Below are 22,558 nucleotides of genomic sequence, written 5' to 3'. Positions count from 1 at the left end.
ATACTGTTAATTATAACCTGCATCTTATCTTGAATTTTGAAATTCCAGGAGAAAAGCACACTATGTAAGTACAAAGTGCTATTCCAAGACAATTTTTAAACATCCTATTGATGTATTTTAAAAACATACATACTTCTAGACCTTTAAAATCCCAGGAGACCTTACAACTGAAGAAATTTTAATAAAGAAACTAATCAAAAGCCAGATATTCTCAAATTGACATTTGAATCAGAGTCCATCCTATTCCCTCCATTGGCCAGACAGGGGAATACAATAACACAGCTGCAAAAATTTTGAAACATTTAGTGTGTAAAAAATATCTTACTCATTTTTTAATCTTAAAATTTATAATGCATAACTGATGAGAGAATACAATGGGTACAACCATTGTGAAAAGACATGGTATGAAAGGGCTCTCCAATGTCACAGTGACTCAGTACAACACACATTTATGTTAAAAATGTGATGCAATGAACAAAATAAACGAATTAGAAAGAACTTCATAGGTTCTCCATGCCTTACCCAATCATCTGCAAGTGAGTAGAAAGAGTTTATAATAACCGAATGATTCACTTGTAGAAACACTTTACATATTTTCAGCTGGAAATTCCCAATGGATTTCAAAATGATAATGAATAAGAGGCTGAGATGACAGTGGAAGAGCCCCAGAATGAATAGAGTGCTAAGTCAATGCTTCCTATCCCTTGACAAAGGAGTTGACAGCATCACTATGGAGAGGAGAAGGAGCAGGCAGAGGAAAGGAATGGAACGACATTGTTAAAGAAGGAACTTGTCACACCACCACAGAATATCATAGAACCACACAAACACTTTAACTGGAGCAAACATTTCACTCCTAAGACTGTACCCCCCTCACTCCCCACCCAAACAAATGTAACAATGAAGTAAAGTAGAAGCAATTCACTGAGTGCAAGTATTAATTGCCTGTTTATTTAATTAACGTTTCACTGCACACGCCAGCATGGTGCATTTTTTCCATGGAATGTTTCATTAAATACCCACACAGTTATATTTGCAGAAAAATGTATAAATCTGAGTGTACTTGTGTACATCTGAGTGGCTTGAATAATGTTCACTTTATCCAGTCAGCTGACTAACAGTAGAAGACTAATATGGGCACCGTACATCATAAGTAGTTTGACAGTGTATAGTAGTTTGACAGTCAATAAACTCTTACAAGTAGATTCCTGATAAATGAGAGTATCATTAACCTAGAGTTCTGTTGAGACTGCCCTTGGAAAATGCTCATTAATAGGGTATTATTTATAAGATATTAAAAGCAGACGTTTATTTTAAAAATATTTACCTATAATCTTTTAAAATGTCTACACCTCATTCAATTGTCAGGGGAAATGTCCTGTCTCTTGAAAGTGCTATTTAAGCAGCAGAAAGGCTATAATTGAGTGACAGAGGCATACATACACAGAATGTCCCTGATTCAACCCCTGGCACCTCCATTTAAACCACTTCAGGCTGGTTTAGAAGAAATCTGATTGGGATTCATGATTGTTTCATTGCTTGCTTGGGACATTTGAGTTAAGAAAGATCCCCCTGAGGAAGCGTACATGAAATGCATAGGGGCAATTTAATTATTATCCCCCTTGCACCAATTGCTGTTTTGTTGTTGTTGTTTTGGTCTTCGTTTGGGATCCTACAGAGTCACTGCCTGTCAAAGCAGACTATATTGACTCAAGTGCTCAACAAAATGCAATCTCTACTTTTGAAGTTATTGTGTGATTTGTATTTGTATTCGAGTGGAGATCTATCCCTTGGGACAAGCAAAAAGGGGCAGATGTGTGTCAGGCATTGCCTACACCTGAGTAGGACAGACAAAATAAGGCAGTTTTACACGTTCTTCTACTTTACTCACTTAAGTCTACTCAGTAGTTTACCACTTTAGTCTACTCAGTTCCCAGGAGTTCAGAACAACATCAAGCCAGTGAACCATCCTGGCTAATTTAGAAAGCAATATCCCAGGTGGACAGGTATCTTTTCCAATAGCTGCAACCCAAGGTCCTAAGTCTGGGTCAGATGCTTAAACATTGCATGGGAAAAGGCTGAAGTGGAGTAAATCAGCCTTTGTGCAAGTCACCTAATCAGTATGCAACATTAATACAGATACCCATTCTCTGCTGGCATTGACATAAAGGTGTCAGATTTACTATTCTGAGTTGTGTTGCCCAGCTTCTTAAGAAGTGACATATCCATGTTCTTTTCATTGACAACATTTGCTAGTTTCCTATGACATGCAGAATCAAGCAAGAGGAGATCACACTATGAGTGAAGCTGAACAATACAGAAAGGAATTCTTAATTATTTAAAATGACTGATTTGTCACACTGAACACAATGTGGAGCTTCCCTTTCTTCAGTAAATCACATATTCTCATGATCCAGTAGTTATTGTCAAAGGGCAGCAAATCCGAAGTCAAATATGAGTAGACTAGTGAAGGTTATAGACACAGAAACAATTGTGAAACATAGGTGACCCATTCAACTGATGTCTATTAAAAGTAGGATGAAGCATATACCTTAAGTCACAGTTAGTGACAGTATTATTAATAACTATTTATTTATAATGCAAGTTAGGCTTTCCCACTTCTTGATGAATCTGACAATATGGTTGTTTGTTTTTTAATGATAGAAGAAAAAAGAGAGGAATAAAACCCAACCTAGAAAACAGAAGCTGGGTACTCAAGGTTGGGTAGAACTATACACACACACACACACACACACACACACACACACACACACTGTCTAGATTAAAATGATTAAAAAACGTTAAAATAGCACAATGGCATTTCCTGAGGTTGATGTCTCTAACCACATGCCAGATGCGTTTCAGCCCATTTGGCCTTCATCAGTGGTCAATTAAAACCCATGTAACACCTGCACACATTTACAGAAATATATACATATACAAACAGTTTAAATCAAACCAGGCATGTATATAGGTTGTATACTATATTACAAATTACTCAAACATCTGGTAAGATTGACTCTAGTTGTAATTCTGGTTTACATATGTCTCCCTCATACAATATGTGCAGTTATCAACCTTGTAAAACTAGCTTGCCAGTTCACCTGGGTTATCCCTGTAGATGTGCATGATCTCCTTAGGACTGAGGTCCAGATCATTCTTCTGCTCTTAGGTTCTAGAAGACAATAGGAGATATTTGCCTCTCAACCTAAACATGTTTAATCAGATATGGTCCACTGTGTTTGATTAGATGTGATGATATTGCGTCATGTTGCTTTGCTTATAAACTCTACATCATCTGATCAGCCTGGGGTACTGATATGGATAAAGGTAGGCTGTCAAATCTGTATGGATATTTTTTGAGTGAGAAATGCTAACAGGATCCTTGTGTGTCCCTTAAGGAGAGGTGGTGTTTTAACATCTGCATTCACCAATTAAATGAGATTCTCTGAAGCTCTGGGATTGTGTCATCAGTATGTTTATGAGACATAGCATATATTCCATTACATAAATCTCCAAAAGCTACCATCTCCATCCTGTGCTGATTCCTGGATGTTATTGTCAGGTGGCTAAGAGTAAACAACTAGAAATGAATCCAGCGAAGATGGAGGTGATTCTGGTTGTGACGACTGATGCTCTGGAAATGACTCTGCTGCCTACTTTGGACTGAGTGAGTCTTGTTTTAGCTGACTTGGTTAAAAGCTTACAGGTATTTTGCAAACAGCCTTGTTGTTGGAGAAGAATGTTAATATGGTAGTGAAGAGTCCCTGTTTCCAACCACATCAGGTGCAGAAATCATATTTCCTCTTAGATCCGGCTAATCTGGCCATGCTGATAGCCAAGTGTGGGGCAATCTGCAGATATCTAAATCTGTGGCTCAGACAAACACTGACAGTAAACAGATGCTTCTGAAAACCTGGGGGACACCCCCCCCCAGGTAAACAGAAGTTGTTGAGGTGGGGTGTGTGGGAATTGTCACTGCCCCCCCCCCCAACAATGCTGGCAACAATGTAAGGGTTGTCAAACAGGGGTTGGGACAGAAGGAAAGAAGAAGTGAGTGAGTGGGGGAGGCAAAGTAAAGGCAGGAGGAATGGGATGCCCTCTCCCTGCAAGTTCCTTGTGGGTCTACGCTTGTGTGACTGTAATATTGAAAGAAGGTCACTGACTTGCATTCTACATGGGTCTACCATTAAGGACAAATCAAAAACTGATATCGGTGCAAATTGTGGCAGCTCAACTTTTAACTGGAGCTAGCCATTCCCATAATGCAATATATATTTTTTAAATCCTCATTCGTTCCCTACTGGTTTCTGAGTTATGTTTAAGGTGCTTATGTTTACCTTTAAAGTCTTTCATAGCCTGTGACTTACATACCTGAAGGACCATCTCTCCCTCTCTCACCCCTTATAACAATTATGCTTCTCCCAGAATTTTTTGTTGAAAATAGCATTATACAGACTAGTAAGATCAGCCTTGGCCCCGTCACAGGCTTTTCCCATGGTGGACCCTGCCCTATAGAATGGCCTCTTGGGCTTCAGAATGTCATCTTCATTATGGACTTTAAGGAGGGTGTACAAAGTGGGGCTGTTTAGTAGATAATTTAATGGGTGTTTGGTTTGGGCAGAAGATAATTTAATGGGTTCATGATATATAGATTTGCTTCCCTCTTCCCCTTTGGCTCTCAGTTACTGTTTCTCATGTTGATATTTTATTGTTTTATATTGATGGCTTCTTGTAAGCTGCCTTGAGTATCATTGGGGAATAAGTGGTAGGTACAACTTTAAATAAATAATTAAACAGCTCGTTCTGCTATAGGTTCATTGGGCTGAATCTTATACATATGTTTTACTGAAGAATGGAGAAGCTAAGGCTGGAAAACCTGGGACACAAACAAAGATAGTTTTGGTCAGTATATGGGAGAAATGCTGGTCCCTGGAATTAAAAATACACAACCTTTACTAAAAAATAAAATAAAAAATAAAGCCTAGAAAGAGCAACATTACTAGACAGTTTGTAAAAGTCTTCCCAAATTCCTTCAATATTGGACAATAGTACACTGTCATTTTTCTGAATCTGCAGAATCAGATTTTTTCAATCTTCATCCTCTTTAAAGCAAATTACCATTGTAGTTCTCTGACGGAACAAATACAACTGCAGTAAATTTTCTATTACAAGGAAAAACTATCAGAACAAAAGTGATTGTAAAGCCTGAGATAAAACATTTTATTGAAGCAGTTCCATCACTAGTGTAGCATAGCACATTTTATGTTGAACAGAAGGCTTCTTCAGAAAATAAGCCTATAAAAGGTATACTCTAAATCTTTTGGGATCTTTCCTAGGATCTGAATGAGTATTCTGAATGAGTATAAAGCTAACATAACTGTTAAGTTTGGGGCTAATTTTCTTTGAATAGTTTAATTAGTCACCAGAATCTACATGCTGGCAAAACTGTGAACTTGTTAATGCTGCAATATTTTTTTTCCCTATGGGTAGATGAAATAACACTGTTTACTTCCTCTTGATAGTGAAATGTGTTCAATAAAACTAGATTTCTATAAATGGTTCCCATGCTTCGTTTAAAGGCTTAGTTCATCTAAAATAGCCCTCCAAAACAATCACAAATAGCTTGGTCATTGTATTTTTAAATCTATGTACCAAGCAGTGATGATTATATTCAAATTAATGACATCAAGTTCAATGCACATAAAAAGCAAATGCCAAAAGAAAGCAGAAGAGAGTAAAATTGATGAATTCAAGTGAAAAAAATAAAGCTAAAATTGGGGAAGATTGTGCATTAAGATGAAAGATGAAATAGATGCAATACATAGCAAAGATCAAAGAGCTCCATCAATTCATTCTGAGAGTCAAAATCCAGCTGAGCATTGGAGCCCTGCACACATAATAAGAAAGGTTGACTAAAACATAAGGATTAAACAGATGAGCTGTCTCCTGTGGATATATGGCAGAGAGACCCTGCTGAGCCACTTGTAAAGACACTTTGGAATGGTACACCTGCTATTCTGCAGTCAAACCCACAGGAAGTCAGCTTGGAAGGAAAAATAGCCACTTATGTACTAAAGAGCTGTCTTCATGGAAAGTGGAAATGCCTTGTCTGCATGCACTTTTCTTTGATACAAAATGGTACATTTCAGAAAATTATTGTCTAATGATGTGATTTTTCCTCCTCAGTTTAACAAACGATTTACTAAAGTAGGGAAACAGAAAAAAATAGTATCATCTTCTCACAATTTTGGAATTCACCTAATGTTTTGACTTGGGCATCATGGTGTAGCCTTGCAATTTATGAGTTACTTTGAAGGTCAAATTCATCTCTGCCAAACATCAGGTGTACCATCAATCCTTTGAGGTATTAAGGACTATTTGGGTACAGCCCATAATAATTTTTAAGAGTCAAATTTTTATCTCGAGTTCCCAGGACTATGGAAGAGTGCCTTACAGTGCTGATCCGCAACTAGTTTTATGAAAAAGCCATTTGGAACATAACTTGTGGCTTGCCAGCACCGCTATGAATTCCCAGTACATCCAGTTGCATCAACTATTGCTTCCTCCCTGTGGTCCTCTTGCTTCTGGGTCAGAAGTGTGGGTTCAGCTTGAACTCTTCACTGGGCCGGATTTGGCCCAGGGTTTTTAGTTGATGATGTCTATACCAACAAACCAGAAAAGATTTTTAAAAACCATATTTACATCTATGAATATGTATGTCACAACCAGTTCCATTTCAACCTTTAATCAAAATTCCTTTCTGCACTGGAGGATAATCACTATTATTGAAACAAGTAGAGATATCCATTCCATCTAGTAGAGAAGCATATCTTCCCTCAACACGAAGAAAGTGGGGAAGTCCTTGTGGGCTAAGTATTTTTCAGGTGTGTATCAAGACCTATGAGCAATGGCTGGAATGTGGCATTTGACTATCTTATATATGAAAATTGTATGTGTAACTGTAGCTGTACATTCATATCAATAATACAAAAATATATAACTATTTTTCATAGTAGATTGCTTTGAAATGTGGTGTTGGAGGAGAGTATTACGGATACCCTGGACCGCAAAAAAAAAAAACAAATCAGTGGGTTATAGATCAAATCAAGCCTGAACTGACCCTAGAAGCTAAAATGACTAAACTGAGGCTATCGTACTTTGGCCACATTATGTGAAGACAAGAGTCACTGGAAAAGACAATCATGCTAGGAAAAGTTGAAGGCAGCAGGAAAAGAGGAAGACCCAGCAAGAGATGGATTGACTGTATAAAGGAAGCCACAGCCCTCAATTTGCAAGACCTGAGTAAGGCTGTTAAAGATAGGACTTTTTGGAGGACACTGATACACAGGGTTGCCATGAGTCGGAAGCGACTCGGTGGCAGTTAACACACAAACATTTTTCATCTAATCCATGTATAGACTAGTGTGGCATGGTTTTTTGCCCTGTTCCTTAACATTTTGAAAAATTGTAGTTCTAAGTTAGGATACATTTTAAATATACGTAGGAATGCCTTCTCCAGATGTAAATGCTTGCACTCCAACAAGAATGGCTTGCTCTGTGCACAGAAAATGTTGTGCAGAATAAAAAGAGATCACATGTCCAGTATCTGTGCTACATGCATGGTGTGTTCCCCCTTACACGATCAATGCTCTCATCATAAAGAGATGATCTTGTGCTTGGGAAACATCTAGACAAGGTTTTCCCATTCCATTCCAAACCGGTATTTTAGGCAGATAACACAGAGTACCTGTTGTATGTGACAAATTTTGGATAGGGACCACCATATTTTAACAATTAAAAATATTTCTTGGGTTAGTAAAAGTTTTGTTTGGTACATGTTGGTATTCACAATCAGGTCTTAAGTTTAAAATAATGATACACGCTGTGTTCATAGAAGGCCAGTAAAATACCAGCAAAATACACTTTTGTAGGAATACTAGTAAGTAAGTAAGATTAAAATTAGTGTTCTGTTGCCTAGGTTCATTTGAAGCAACCTCCCATGGTGTCCAGTCAAATGCAATCCTTACAAATAAATAATTCAGCAGAAACTGTTATCTCAACAGTTGTAACAAATGCAAAATTATTCCAATTGGTGGCATCATCAAAATGCAGTTCCAGTTGTCACTAGAGGGATACTAGTAGATGGCTGATTTCCTGCATGCCATTTTAATGAAGAAAACATATCTCCATCAAAGGTTTCATCCAATTTCCATAATGATATTAAATGACATTGGGTAAAAATAGATGCAAAACAAGATAAGGCAATATATTTTATCAGATCATGTCTGAAGGAAATTACACAGAACAGATTTTTTTTAAAATTGCCCTGGCATAATAATGTCCAGTATGAAATCCGATAAACAATGCTTAGTTCTGGTAAGACTGAGGTTTTGTTTGTTGGTGCTCATTGTGTAATTGGAAGATAGCCTACTCTAGATGTGGGTTGTACTCCACCTGAAGAACCAGGTTCACAGTTTAGGGATGCTGTTAGGCCCAGATCTACAGGTAGAGGATGCTTAGATTTCATTTAGCTCCTTTAGCCAGCTCTAATAGGTTTGCCAGCATTGGCATGTCCCCAGAAAGAGCAATCTGGCCACAGTGATCTGTGCTGTCATCACTCTCTGGGGAATTTTTCACGGAGATTTGCTGCTGTTTCGACGCTGATTTGCATCGGAGTCAAATTTTGGTTATTTACTGCAGATCCGGCTTTTCCCTGATAGAGGTATAAAAGCCACGTTATGTCAGCAGCAAACCAAACCACTTCTGAGCCGTACTTTCCAGTAAAAGCGCGTTTTGTTGCTCAGATGTCCATGAAAAAATGCTTGCTTCGGTTCCGCTGTCCCTCCCCGTGACGTCTCCTTTCTCCTCCCCCAAGAACGGTGATTGGCTGGGGGAGTTTCATGCTCGGACAAGAATACCGCCCCTTTTGCTGCCTGCCTGCCTGCCTAGAGTCCTGGCACTTCTCTCCCTCCGTCCCGGAGGCTGGCGGGCGGGCAGGCGGCACGCCTTCCCTGCCCCTCGCCCAGGATGGGCCTTGGGGCTGGGCCCACACCTCCAAGCCCAGGGGGACGTTGGACGGACGGCTCCAGGGGGAGACTGGCGGGGCCACGCCATGTGCTCCTCGCGCGCTGGGGGTGGTGGTGTGGCAGCTCGGTCTAGGGCAGCTGGACCCGTGGGGGGGATGTTCAAGGGAAGGGGCTGTTGGCCCCTCTACCCCAGCGGGGAGGGTTTTTTTTTTTTTTTTTTTTTTGAGAAATCAGATGGGAAAAATGTGCATCCTGAGAGCGGAAAACCCAAGGCAAAACTCCCTCCCATTACTCTTCTGAAGAGGGGTGGCCAGCCTGCTCTGGGTCTCCCTCCTCTCTCTCGATGCCCTGTGGCTGGATCATGGCCGGCATGCAGGCCAGGGACCTTCTTTCCTCTCCCCACCCCGCCATGCCCCTCTACCCCAGCGGGTAGGGGGAATTTTTGAGAATTCAGATGGGAAAAATGTGTATCCTGAGAGTGGAAAACCCGAGGCAAAACTCCCATCACTCTTCTGAAGAGGGGCGGACAGCCTGCTCTTATCTCCCTCCTCTCTCTCAATGCACTATGGCCGGATCATGGCCGGCGCGCAAGCCAGGGACCTTCTTTCCTCTCCCCCCCCCCCGCCATTCCCACTTTCAGCTAAACACTTCTCTGGGCACATGGATGCAATTCCTGCCCCCCCCCAATCCTGTCTATCATTAAAGGGCAATGGGTTCCACACCTATAGAAAATAGAGGGAAGCTTTGAGGAAAGCGCTTCCTTCCCCCCCCCCCCAATTTGGAATCTGACTGTTCCAAAAGCAGAACACAGCGAGGGTGGAAGAAAAATGGAGGAGACCAGAGGGACTGGTGCTTGTGTTTTGCGCTGGGGCTGGTGAACCGCACGAGGCAATCTGCTGGGCGGAGTTGGGGTGGAGCTGGGGGCAGGCATAAACAATGAGCCTGTTGGAAGGGAAGGCCTCCTGCAAAAGGGACAGACCAAACCGTTGTCAAATACAGCGTGCTTTGTTTCCATGAAAAACCAAAACTACATCGAGATTGACAGGGATAAATCGCGGCCATGAAAAAAACATTTAAATCATGTTTTTTTTTTAGTCCGTGGCAAAACAGAAGCAAAATCTACCGTGAAAAATGCCCCTCTGTGTAGGGCTGCCCTTTAAGACAGTTCAGATGCTTCAATTAATTCAGAATGCAGCCCAAGATTGCTAGCTGACATGATCCACAGATAGCCTATTATGCCAGAGCTGAAAACGCTTTGCTGATTGCCTGTTTGTTTCCAGTCCTAACCCTTGGTCGATGTGTTCTGGCTAATGCAGTAAAAAAATTAATTCATTCATTCAGTCCTAACCCAAGATGCTGACTTGATCTATACATCTGCATAAGGCCTAGGATCTGGATATTTAATGAACTGCCTGCCCCCATATAATCCAACCTAGACATTATGTTTTTTATCTCATATCCTCCTTTGTGTCTTTCTGCTGACAAATATTAAGATGATGGCCTGGAAGGACAGGGTGCTTTCAGTGGCTGGCCCAGCCTCTGAAAAGCCCTTCACACCTCCTTGAATTTCAGCTGAACTCATTGTTTCCTGATCAGTTTGTTCTTGCCCTTTTATGCTTTGTTGCTGGTTTTAATTTGAATGCAACTGGTTGCTGTGGGTTTAATCTAATTGTATTTTAGTTAGCTGCAGTATGTTGTTTATTGCTGTTTTTGGAATTTGTTACCTTTTTTAGATCTGGTGGATTGTGTTGTCTTTGGGATTTGAGATTATTTTTATTTTGCAAACTGCCTGGACCACTTCGGCGGAGAGGCAGTATAAAAATATTTTTAAATAAATAATAAAGTAAATACATAAATACATAAACGTTACTACTCTTTCTTATCCTTTGTGCAGCATGATATTATGTTGCCTGTGTACAAGTATCATTGTTCCCACTTTATGGAAAGCCATGAAGGCAAACTGTTATTTGGGCAACACTTGAGTCTGTAGCAGAGATGAATGCTGAATTCAGCCAGTTTCAGATATCTACAGTGCTATCCCAACAAAGTTACACCTTTCTGAGTCCACTGTCATCAATGGGCTTGGAAGGGTGTAGCTGCTTAGGAAGGCACTGATGTCTCTGCATGTTGGTGAGACCTGGGATTGGGCCTCAAATGTAAAAGATGTCATTTGTGAGCCTGTCGTTGCATATACACAGTGCAATCCTCAGCAGAGGTACACCCAGTGACTTCAATGGGCTTAGAAGGAAAAGTGTGCTTAGGATTGCACTAACAGTATATGTTCCATATAACCCAATATTAAGTCCTTCACCTGCCACAACAGAATAATTCACATTTGTACATGCAATCCTTGGCATCATTAAATGGTGCGGGATTTGCCAGTTCTACCAAGAGGACAACAAGGAACCAAATTTCTGAGCATAAGCCTACTAGATATCTACCCACTGGACCACACATGCTCCCCTAACAAAGACTGAAAGATACAAATGTAAACAGAGGCAGCATTTCATTTTGATTCAAAACAATCCAAAGACCATTAAAGTCTGTGGGATTAGAAAGGCGTAACTGAGTTTGGGATTGCACTGCAGGTCACTGAAATTATGTATAGAAAAAAATACTTGCATTTTCCAATGCGGGAACAGCTGTGTATGTTCGCCTGTTGTCAGGGCGGGGAGGGGGATGCTATGTGCAATCACATCTTTCATTCTTGTTTAGCTGATAGAACTATCTTTTTATGGATCTGTATACAGATGATATATTTGGTTTCCAGGTTATCTACAGCCTTCAGATACAAGTGGTTTGATTGTTTACCACAAGGGAGTAATTGGTAACAGCTAAATAACTCCAAAGAGACTGATTTGAGAGCCCTCTACCTATTACAAGGAATCAGGTGGTTGATCATTCAGTCACTGCTCAGCCAAAATTCTGATACAACATACAAAGCAAAACATGAATGAGGGAATGAATACAACAATATTTTAACATGCAATCACCAACATTAATTAGCCATAATTATATTCATAGAAACTTGATTTATATTTACAAAACAGGAATGAAAGTAAATAGTTGGCAATTTGCAGCATGATAAAGCTATTTCAAATGTAATTACAGAAAACTAGCACCAAATGTATTAGTCAGATTCATGAAAAAATATATTGGCAGTTTCAGTACAAAACCCTTTTAAAAAAAGAGATTTAACATAAATGCAACCGCCGGCTTTATGCAATACTTGATTCATTCTTGGGGTTTCTTTTGTCATCATATTTCTGCAAAAACATCTAAGCCTTCACTTTTTAAAAAGCCTCTAAGAAATACTTTTCAGGCATGTTATTCTAAAGGTCTCATTCAACTCAACGGGATTTATTTCTGTGGCTAAAACTAGACATTATGTAAAATATCTAGTAATGCCAAATCTTTACAGAGTAGAGAGGTGGAAAAGATTTAAATTACAGTACAGGCAAGAGAATCAGTTGAATCTTTCTCCCACCCCCACATATCCATACTGCTTTTTAATTTTTTTCCTGAAGAGGCTGGTTCTGGTCATGGAACCCCACCAGAAGAAAACTTTCATCATTTTAGCTTCTAGGGTCAGTTCAGGTGTGATTTGATCTAGAACCCACTGATTTGTTTTTGTTTTTTGGCAGTCCATGGTATCCGTAACACTCTCCTCCAATACCACATTTCAAAGTAATCTACTTTCTTCCTATCAGCTTTCTTCATTGTCCAGCTTTCACAGCCATATATAGTAACAGGGAACATGATGGCATGAATTAACTTGATTTTGGTGGCCAGTGACACATTCTTACACTTAAGAATCTTTTCTAGCTCCTTCATGGTTGCCCTTCCCAGTCTCAAGCTCCTTATGATTTCTTGGCTACAGTCTCCGTTTTGGTTGATCATGGAGCCAAGGAATAGAAAGTCTTCAACAATTTCAATTTCCTCATTGTCAACCTTAAAGTTGAGTAATTCTCCTGTCATTACTTTTGTCTTCTTGATGTTCAGCTGTAGTTCTGCTTTGGCACTTTCTCTTTTAACTTACAGCAGTAGTCGTTTCAAGTCTTCGCTATTTTCTGCCAGTAATGTAGTATCATCAGTATATCTCAAATTGTTAATGTTTCTCCCTCCAATTTTAACTCATCTAAATCTAATCCATCTTTTCTAATTATATGTTCTGCATATAGGTTGAAGAGATAGGGAGAAAAAATACATCCTTGTCTAACACCTTTGCCAATTGGAAACCATTCTGTTTCTCCATATCCTGTCCAAACTGTGGCCTCTTGTCCAGAGTACAGGTTGCGCATCAAAACAATCAGATGTAGTGGCACACCCATTTCCTTTAGAACCAGCCATAGTTTTCATGATCCACACAGTCAAAAGCTTTGCTGTAGCTGCCACAGCCTTCAATTTGCAAGACCTAAGCAAGGCTGTTAAAGATAGGACATTTTGGAGGACGAGTCGGAAGCGACTTGATGGCACTTAACACACATGGGAAGTTGCATGAACAGGAAAAGACTTTAGCTCCCTATTCCCATCCACCTATCTTGCCTCTTGAAGTTCTTTCTAAATCCAGACTTTGTAGGGATTCAGCAATCACCTGATAACCGAAACGAAAGGTCTACAGCCACCATGTCTAGTTTGGCACGAAGTACCAATGAACAGGATTGGGTTGTAAAGCTTATACAATACATTAACGCAATCCAGTGCTGAGGGTTAGGTTCCAGAGTTCCAGAACCATGGTTTCCCTTACTCCAGAAACTGGAATAGACTCCAATGCATGAGAATAAACAGCAGCATCCTTTGGTATTGCCACAAGAGTAGCAGAGATAATCTATCATGTAGAGTTGCCAGGTCCCTCTTTGCTTCCGGTGGGAGGTTTTGGGGGCAGAGCCTGAGGAGGGGAGCATTTGGGGAGGGGCTTCAATGCCATAGAGTTAGGGTTGCCAACCTCCATGAACTAACTGGAGATCTCCTGCTTTACAACTGATCTCCAGCGAATAGAGATCAGTTCACCTGGAGAAAATGGCCGTTTTAGCAATTGGACTCTATGGCATTGAAGTCCCTCCCCTCCCCAAATCCTGCCCTCCTCAGGCTCCACCCCAAAAACCTCCTGCCAGTTGCAAGGGGGGACCTAGCAACCTTACATAGAGTCCAATTGCCAAAGCAGCCTTATTCTCCAGGTGAACTGATCTCTATCAGCTGGAAATCAGTTGTAATAGCAGGAGATCTCCAGCTAGTACCTGGAGGTTGGGGAGAAAAACGGCACCTCTGTACTCGTACCAAAAGGTTTAGAAAAACAGTACAGGAAACTGTATATACACAAAGTGCAAATATTTATAAGCTACTGAGGTGAAACATAGACCATATACGTGACATATATACAACACAATTATATACAATATGTACAGTTCACACAAAAAATGTAGAGAAATTTCCAAAGGTCTCAACTGAGTACCACAAATATATAGAAGAAGTTCCAAAGGTCTCAACTGAGTACCAAATGAATGCTAATATTGTAATCCTTGTGTAAAGTTCATATAGAGCCACAATCATCGATGGATACGGCCGTTTCAGATCCACAGCAGTGGAAATCTTTCTTCAGTCCTTAATACAAAAGTGCTGTTACATATTCATCATTCCTTCCCACACAGGGTAAGTATGAGCAATCAGACGTCAGTAAAGTACATCACATAGTGCAGCTAGTAAAAAGCTTGCCTCACACTGAATGCCATCCTGTAGCATTGGCATTTGGCAATGCTACCAGAGAATTGTTCCATTACATTACAGCTAGGCAGAAGATCATATAAAATCTTAATTTCTCATACAAAGACATTACTTTTCTTTTTTAAAAATATAACCCTTCCTGACTGGGTATGAGCAAGATTTTTCTCCTTAAAAGTTAAAAAGTCATTATTCTAAGTTTAAATTTGAATTTTCACTGTCAAAGGCAAGTTTTGCTTTTTCAGCAAATGGAGTGAGAAATGGCGAGACATAAATCATGTCGCATTGTTGTGCTTTTAAATACACTCAAGTATCATCTTATTACCAGCATATCTCATTTTTATTGCCTATAAATATTGAGAAAGCCTTCTTAAACCACTTATTCAGGTATAGTTTCAATTGGACTACAAACAGTAAGCTTGAACTTAAGTTATCACATGCTTAAAGATTGTTGATTAATTTCTGGCTCCAGTATGAGTAACAGGTTTTGTTTCTATAATTAGGCAAGTGCTTATGTATAAACTTGATATTATGTATCCCTCCATTACCAAACTCAGATATTGCACTCCCACATTTTATAGTGCAATCTCTCTCCACTGAAGGCAATGCGCTTAGAAGGATGTAATGCTGCTGAGGGGTGCATGGTTAGTTAATTGTTTATACTTTAGATATTTTAACATAGCAGCCCTAAAATGTAGCACTATTTTGTGGTCTCATTATTGATTTCAGTTCTTTCATATTTACATTTGCCTGGCTGCCTTGAAAAGGATTTGCACTAGACTAGGAATTGTTTGTAACACTTGAGCAGGGGAATATGAGCGCTATGGCAGAGGGGTCCAGCTGAGGGGGTTCAATTCCCCGGTATGTCTTGCAAAAGGGTCAGGGGCTGGGGTCCCAAATTCAAACGGATCCTGTCCAGGCTCGTTAAGATGTTATCCAAAGGTCCTGGCACGTTCAGTTCCTTATTCCTATCCTATGTTCCTTAAAGCAATTCAATAGACAGCAGACTTTATCTGTAACTCTCTAGTGCTTCAGCTCCACTGTGGATTAAACAGGGCTCCAGTTAATCAGTAAATAATGGCACTTTGCACCATACAGAGCACTGCATCCCAACTGTCAAGCAAAACTTAAGTAATAATCACCAAAGCCCATATAGTTTGTGGTTACCACAGAGACACTTAAAGGAAATTCTAATGAGAAACCGCTATTATCATACTGGCAGGCTTGGTGTTTAACATTAGAATTACCTACTGCAAAGTTTACAATAATTCTTTTTAAGGATAGATAAATGCTTGGACAGTTTTTGTTAAAAAAAACTATTAATAGGCTTCAACAGCTGCTGAACAGGCTTTGTTCTGAAGAAGACTCCTCACCAGCATGGATGAGCAATCTCCTTCACAAGAGCTGCCTTCGACATGACTTTGGATGGCTCCGATATCACCTCCCCTCTGAAAACCTGTTCTCAAACTGAAGGTCGCCCCGAGTAGAGGCTTCATTCCCCCACACTGTGACCATCTCTTGAAATCAGATTTTTATGACTATAATAAAGGACTGTTCACAGGATGTCAGTTGCCACCAAAAAAAGTTATCCTTATTTTTCTTGCATTTAAGCCAGTTTCCTCAGTTTGGAAGCTAATTTGCATGGACATCATGCTATGCACCCCAGATATGAAGGGAACCTCCAAACTTTGATGCGCTAGCCTGCCAATCAGCTCTTTCTGCCAGTCCTCAGCAACGCTGAACTTCTGAACCTTAAAACTGATGGACAGCTTAGCTCGCAAATGCCTGGAGGATGAGGGTGACCCCTTTGCAGGCCCATAAAATTGGACCCCCATCCCAATGTTCGGTGTTCGTCTAAGGAGAGTCTCTTGAAGCTATGCTGCAAATTTGGTGACTCTACCTCCAAAAATGCCCCCACAGGAACTTCAGAAATACCCCTTTATCAGTATAGGTATTTGGCTATTCTGGGTTTACAAAAAGAAATCAGGCCCAATAAACCTGAACTTGAAATTTACCTCTTTTGTTTCTTTTGCATGACCCTACTTACTAGTAACTTAATTCTTGTGCAGGATGAATCTTTGGCCAAGTCACCAAAGTGATTGTTTGGGGTATCACAATAGGGATGGCACCAACACAGTGCTAGAGCTTGGTTCACTTCCATGCTGGGACCTGGCCAGAGCCAACGTAGGAAAAATCAATGGGTCTACCTTGCTTTGAGTGACAAAATACATATTTGCTGGAGCTTCTGAATTAGCCAGTCAGTAAACTGACCTTGTCACTGCTGGAAAGCAATGGAGGGGTTTTGGCTAGTCATAGAATTTAGGATTTAAGAATCACTGGGGGACAGGAAGCATTAACTGCAGTTCAGAAAAAAGTTAACAGCTTCTCTTTAAGAACACACAATACTTTCTCTTTAAAATCAAATGTTTGCACTTTGATTCATTCAAAGTCAAACAGTCAAGAGTATGCCATCTAAAATTTAAATCTGAAGGACAGAACACTTGGCTATTTTCCACAAGTTTTTAGTTACCAGCAGTTTTAAGCACATTTAAATTTACTTCACCATCCAGTAATGACCATGTCTCTAATTTCCAAAATGTTTCAGCTTTATCATCAGCATATGAATTCATTAATTTCTTTATTAATTCAAATGATTTTCTTCAATTTCACATACACCCTGAGGCTGTCTCACCAAGATTAACTCCCTCTGTGTTCCATAAAATTGTAATCAATCTCTATTATAGTCATGAAAATGGTATTTGTCACTTTGCTGAGGAAAAAAAATAATCAATATGTCTTCTAGGGCAGAACAGGCATTTAATACATCGAACTGATGCCTGTTAGAGAAATTTAGCTTGCCAGCAACTCGAGACAAGCTAATAGAAATCCAGAAAATTTGTTGATGGTTGGCAGGCGAATATACAGACATGCCTGAAAAATTAATATTGGGGCATTGAGAATGGGCTGTCATTTCTTATGCTGAAGAGAAAATGGATTTAGACCAGCAAATCCCAGTGGAAATCCTTTTCCTTTTTAAAGATAAATTCCCTGCAAAGTGTGGACAAAAAGGAGCATGTGCTTGCATTATCCTTTTGGGTTGGCAGCATATCATTCAGCAACTGAAAGATTCTTCTGTGTATATATCAATATACCTAACACTCAACATGTCCAAATCTGTGGATACTTAAATCTAGAGATTGGAGCCATGAACAGACAAGAGAGGTCTTTCTACAAACCTGAAAAGCCCAGGATTTCTGAAATCTTTAAAAAAAACAAAAAAACAAAAAATAATAGAAGAGTGCCTGCAGCTTTAAGAAACAAATGTCCTCAGGAGCTGTTGCTAGGCAATGAAAGCAGTATTGTCAGCATTGTTTTGTTAGTGAAAGGCGGGGTGGGGGGGACTTTCCAGGGCTGTACTGACCTTTGAGTGAGGACTCATCACGGCCAGGCTTGGTACCAACCACCAAGCAACTTACCATGTGACTTACACAACTCCCGTAGGACTGGCTGATTGCTATTGTTCAACAGCAACCACCCCACAAAATCCAGTGTTGTGGAGGTTAGAGTTTTGGAACAGGTTCTGGCAGACCCAGGTTTGAACCATTGCTCTGCTCTGGAAGCTCACATCAGACCAGTCACACATTGTCAGCCTATCTTACCTCACAGAGTTGTTGTGAGGATAAAATGGAGGAGAGGAGAGTGATGTAAGCTATTTTAGGTCCCCATTGTGGAGAAAGTTGGAGTATAAATGAAATTAATAACATAGCTGAAGATGGGTGTCAGAAATAATGTAGGTTGGTGGGTGGGTGGGAAGGAGAGATAGAAGCAGGGGAAAGTGAAGATATGAGAGTTGCCAGAAGGAGGGAAAGAGTAAATAGTGTGGAAAGAGGGATGTAGGGAAAATAAGGTACTCCTCAAGTCATTGTACATTCCCCACTCTACAACTGGACCTGGCCCAGCATTATACACTATGCAACTGGGCCATTAATTTTTCCAAGTAGACAGTGCTGGGTTAAGGAAGGAGGGAATGTTGAAAATGGACTGATAAAGGTAGATTGCCTGGTGAGTGTTAAGGCTATGGGGGTTTGGGGAAGAGAAATAGTAGGGAAGGGGAAAATGAGTTGCCCCGCAAGTCATTGCAGATCCCTGCTTATATATAATGTCTTGCCTGTGTCTATTGTATTGTTAAATGAACTTTACTGAGGCACAAGGAAAATTCTAGGGACACACAAATGCTTTAAACATTAAAATTGCACTACAATGTCATCATGTAAAATATTACTTAATTTGTGAAGGATTTAATACTATTTTAGGCACCCTGGGGAAGCTGCATTTATGAGAAGTAATGTTTTGTTCAGGCTGAATATTAATCTGACACATTTCTTCTTCTCTTTGTCAGGTAACTGCAATTATTTCAATTGTGTTTTACTTTGGAAGTCACTCTTCAGTCTGCAATCAAGGTTGAGGATTTTTTGATGCATACACACCAAGGCTTCATTTGTAGAGTGCTTCCAAAAGAAAGGAATGCCTTTCGGGAACGAGGACAGAAGGCACAGCCCAGACACCAACCAGTAAAGGCCATTGGATGGTTTTATTGATAGCCATACTTTCATGGAGGAATTTTCCATTCACAGATGAAGGGAGATTTGATTCTTGAAAGCTTATACTTCAAAAAACTTGTTGATCTCTAAGGTGCTACTGGACTCAAATCTAGCTGTTCCATTCACAAAAGAAATCATATAAAATTACAGCCATTGGGTAAAGTCCTGTGTTACCTGGAGGGAATGGGTTGATATGTGATTGGCTAGGGGAGTGGATAGCCTTAGGTTGGAGGTTCAATTAAATGGGCTTTTCAGCTCTTGCAACCTCCCACAGAAGAATCAGTGGGAGTCTTCGGATACACTGGGAATATTACCCTTAAAGTCCAATACTGTAACATTTGATTTCAAAAGAAGGAACTTGACAAAAATGAGGGGAATGATTATAATAATTGAAGAATTATACAAATCAGTGTTGCAGGACATTATCAGCATTCACAGTTACTCTCTGCATGACAGGAAACTTTTGTAATTCCAACACCCAAGATAGTATCACAGGTGATAACATACTGCAAGTGACTTGAAATATCAGCTATTTTCATCAGTATTGTAAGATGTTATGTCCATGTATATAATTTAGAAAAGGGCACATCTATGATGTACTTCCTGACAGTCACATAGTTGTGCTTGGGTATTATTTCATAAATTCTGTTGAAGGCAAAAATTGCACAAACCAAATTGACTTTTGGAAGAGTAGCACACATTACTGATTTTGTTTAAAGGCATATGTCACACTCTCCCCTTCCCCTCCAGGTCTTTGGTTGTGTAGTCAAGAGGCATAATAGAGGTATTAAGTATTAATATTTCTATAATCGGTATTCTATAATCAGTATGCTGAGCCCTGAGGAAAATATTCCCATTGATTTTCTTGAGATAATTTGCAAACACCCTATGAATACAGTTCACTGATTTGAAAGCACAAATTCCACAGACAGGAAGAGGAAAATGGTATTCTTTCAATAGAACTGACATGTAAGAGTTTATTGACATGAATTTGAAATGAAATGTGAGCATTCCATTAAGTTTAAAATCAGATGGGATTTATATGGCTACCTTACTCTTTCAAAGCTATCTGACTTTTATTCATACACATATACGCAGACTCCTACTCACTTCAAATATTTATTTCGTTAGTCATATTTTTTTAACCAGTGAGTTAAAGCCTAATGACTGGATATAACTGAAGAAACGGAGGTTTGTGAGTAAAGATACTGGGATGTGGGACATCTGCTTATGTTTTTTAAGCCTGTTGAACGTACATTTTTCATTCTGCATGGTCAACATGCTGCTGTGATTTGAATGAGTCATTTCCTACCTGACTCATTCAGTTATCTCACACTCACAAGTTGTAAATGATATAAAGCCATGGTACTCAGCCTTCATATCCATGCCTATGATCTTCATTCCTCCTGTAACTTTTCCTCTGTGATCCATCCCAAAGTCTAAGTAAGCCTAAGTGCTTATTATTTGCTTATTATTTTCTTTCTTTATGTTCTTATTTTGCTTGTTAGTAATTTTTTTACATAACAGTAAACAACAGTAAATGTATTCTGCCCAGAGATACCATTTTGTGTCTATAGGATCAGATACAAGGGTGGTCAGTAAGAGATAGGCTAGACAGATTTTACATCAGGTCTACACCTGTCTGTCTCTTTTGTAATTTTGTAATGGTTGTAAGGCAAAATCTTTTAAAGAGAGAATGGAGTCTTTTGATGGCTTCTGTAGTATATTGGTTCATGGGTTTAGGGGTCTCTTAGGGATGTCATTCATAAGGGTTCTGCTGGGTGTTTCATTAGTTTGATGTTTTAAATTTTCTGTGCTTTGTGTGTATTTTTTTATTCCAGGTGCCTGAAAGAAAGGGAGGCTGTTAAAAATAAATTGTTAAACTGTTAAAAATAAATAAATGGATACCTTTGAATACATGATGTTGATTATCCAAACTCTTCCACCTCCCCCAAAGATTTCCAAATGATGTTTCCAACCTTGGGTTGCCAACCTCCAGGTACTAGCTGGAGATCTCCTGCTATTATAACTGATCTCCAGCCGATAGAGATCAGTTCCCCTGGAGAAAATGGCTGCTTTGGCAATTGGACTCTATGGCATTGAAGTCCGTCCCCTCCCCAAACCCTGCCCTCCTCAGGCTCTGCCCCAAAAACCTCCCATCAGTTGCGAAGAGGGACCTGGCAACCCTATTCCAACCTAATTGTAATTAAAATTCTCTGAGGCAGGGATGATACTCTTGACTCATGAACTGCCTCTGACTCTGAAACAGTATTATCTGGCCCTGTGCATCAGTGCCAGATTGAAGCAATGTATGGTATATCATTTGCTCCTATTTCATTCATAGGGGAAAGAGCAAGGCTTTCAAACTGTATGCAACAAAGATGTTGGACACTTTAATTTTATTTTGTATATCAAGCCTCTGTAATATACATATATAAAATATTATACCTAGGCCCATTTGTAACATAACTTGAAGACTTTATTTCTAGATGTCACCAACTTCATTATGGAATCTAATCATTCAGAGAAGCAAAATACACTTCATGTTTCAAATTCCTATATGTAGACTAAAACAACCCAAAGTTAAAAGTTTCTTATACCTGCTGTAAAGAATTGTGTCCTACTCTATGTGATTCATTAGTGAAAAAAATAGCACTCAGTTTTAAAATATTATTTTTAAATGAGCATCAGCATTTTACAAATTGTAAGTTTCAGTGCACAACTATAACATCTCTGTGCCTCATTATTTTCTGGGGAAACACGAAGATAGAGCTTGATTTAATCCCAGTTGTGTTATTGACTAGGTAGAGTCTGGCCACTGGTGATAACAACAAAGTCTGATTGCCAGCAAGCAGCCTGGATTTCATATAAATTAATGAGAGACCACATACTCTATAATTTTCCTTGGGCCACGTATTTTACAATTTGTGACACAGTCTGCTGTCCAAAAGTGAATAGCATTATTTTCTCATTTAAAATATTTTTTAAACAGCAAAAATCTAATATTTCTTCACACCTTCCCCAGTGTTGTAGACATCATGCTATAGTATACAACAGTGATAGGTGATTCCCAATTCAAAATATTTTCAACTCAAACAAATTAGTCATTTAAGCTCAGGCTTTGAATTTTGCCCCGCCTTCCTTTAGCCCAAACTTCAGAACTATCTGGTCATAATTCAAAAAGAACTCAGGGAGTCTCAAGCTGCTGAA

At 39.6% G+C, this 22,558-nt stretch overlaps 1 long non-coding RNA gene across 2 annotated transcripts in view; it reads right to left on the bottom strand.

Annotated features, from left to right (window-relative positions):
* LOC130475200 (uncharacterized) overlaps nt 1-22,558 on the bottom strand; it is a 64,391-nt gene that overhangs the window by 33,723 nt on the left and 8,110 nt on the right. The window contains exon 1 of one of the 2 annotated variants that reach the window (XR_008933235.1): nt 1,917-1,989. The exons of the other annotated variant lie outside the window; for it this stretch is intronic. This is a non-coding gene — a long non-coding RNA (uncharacterized LOC130475200). Of the gene's footprint in view, nt 1-1,916; nt 1,990-22,558 lie in introns of those variants that run through there. 2 annotated transcript variants of the gene reach the window in all.

The sequence above is a fragment of the Euleptes europaea genome, chromosome 3 (assembly GCF_029931775.1).
Source record: "Euleptes europaea isolate rEulEur1 chromosome 3, rEulEur1.hap1, whole genome shotgun sequence".
In the NCBI taxonomy this organism is placed as follows: Eukaryota; Metazoa; Chordata; class Lepidosauria; order Squamata; family Sphaerodactylidae; genus Euleptes; species Euleptes europaea.
This window is presented reverse-complemented; position numbering and strand designations above follow the sequence as displayed.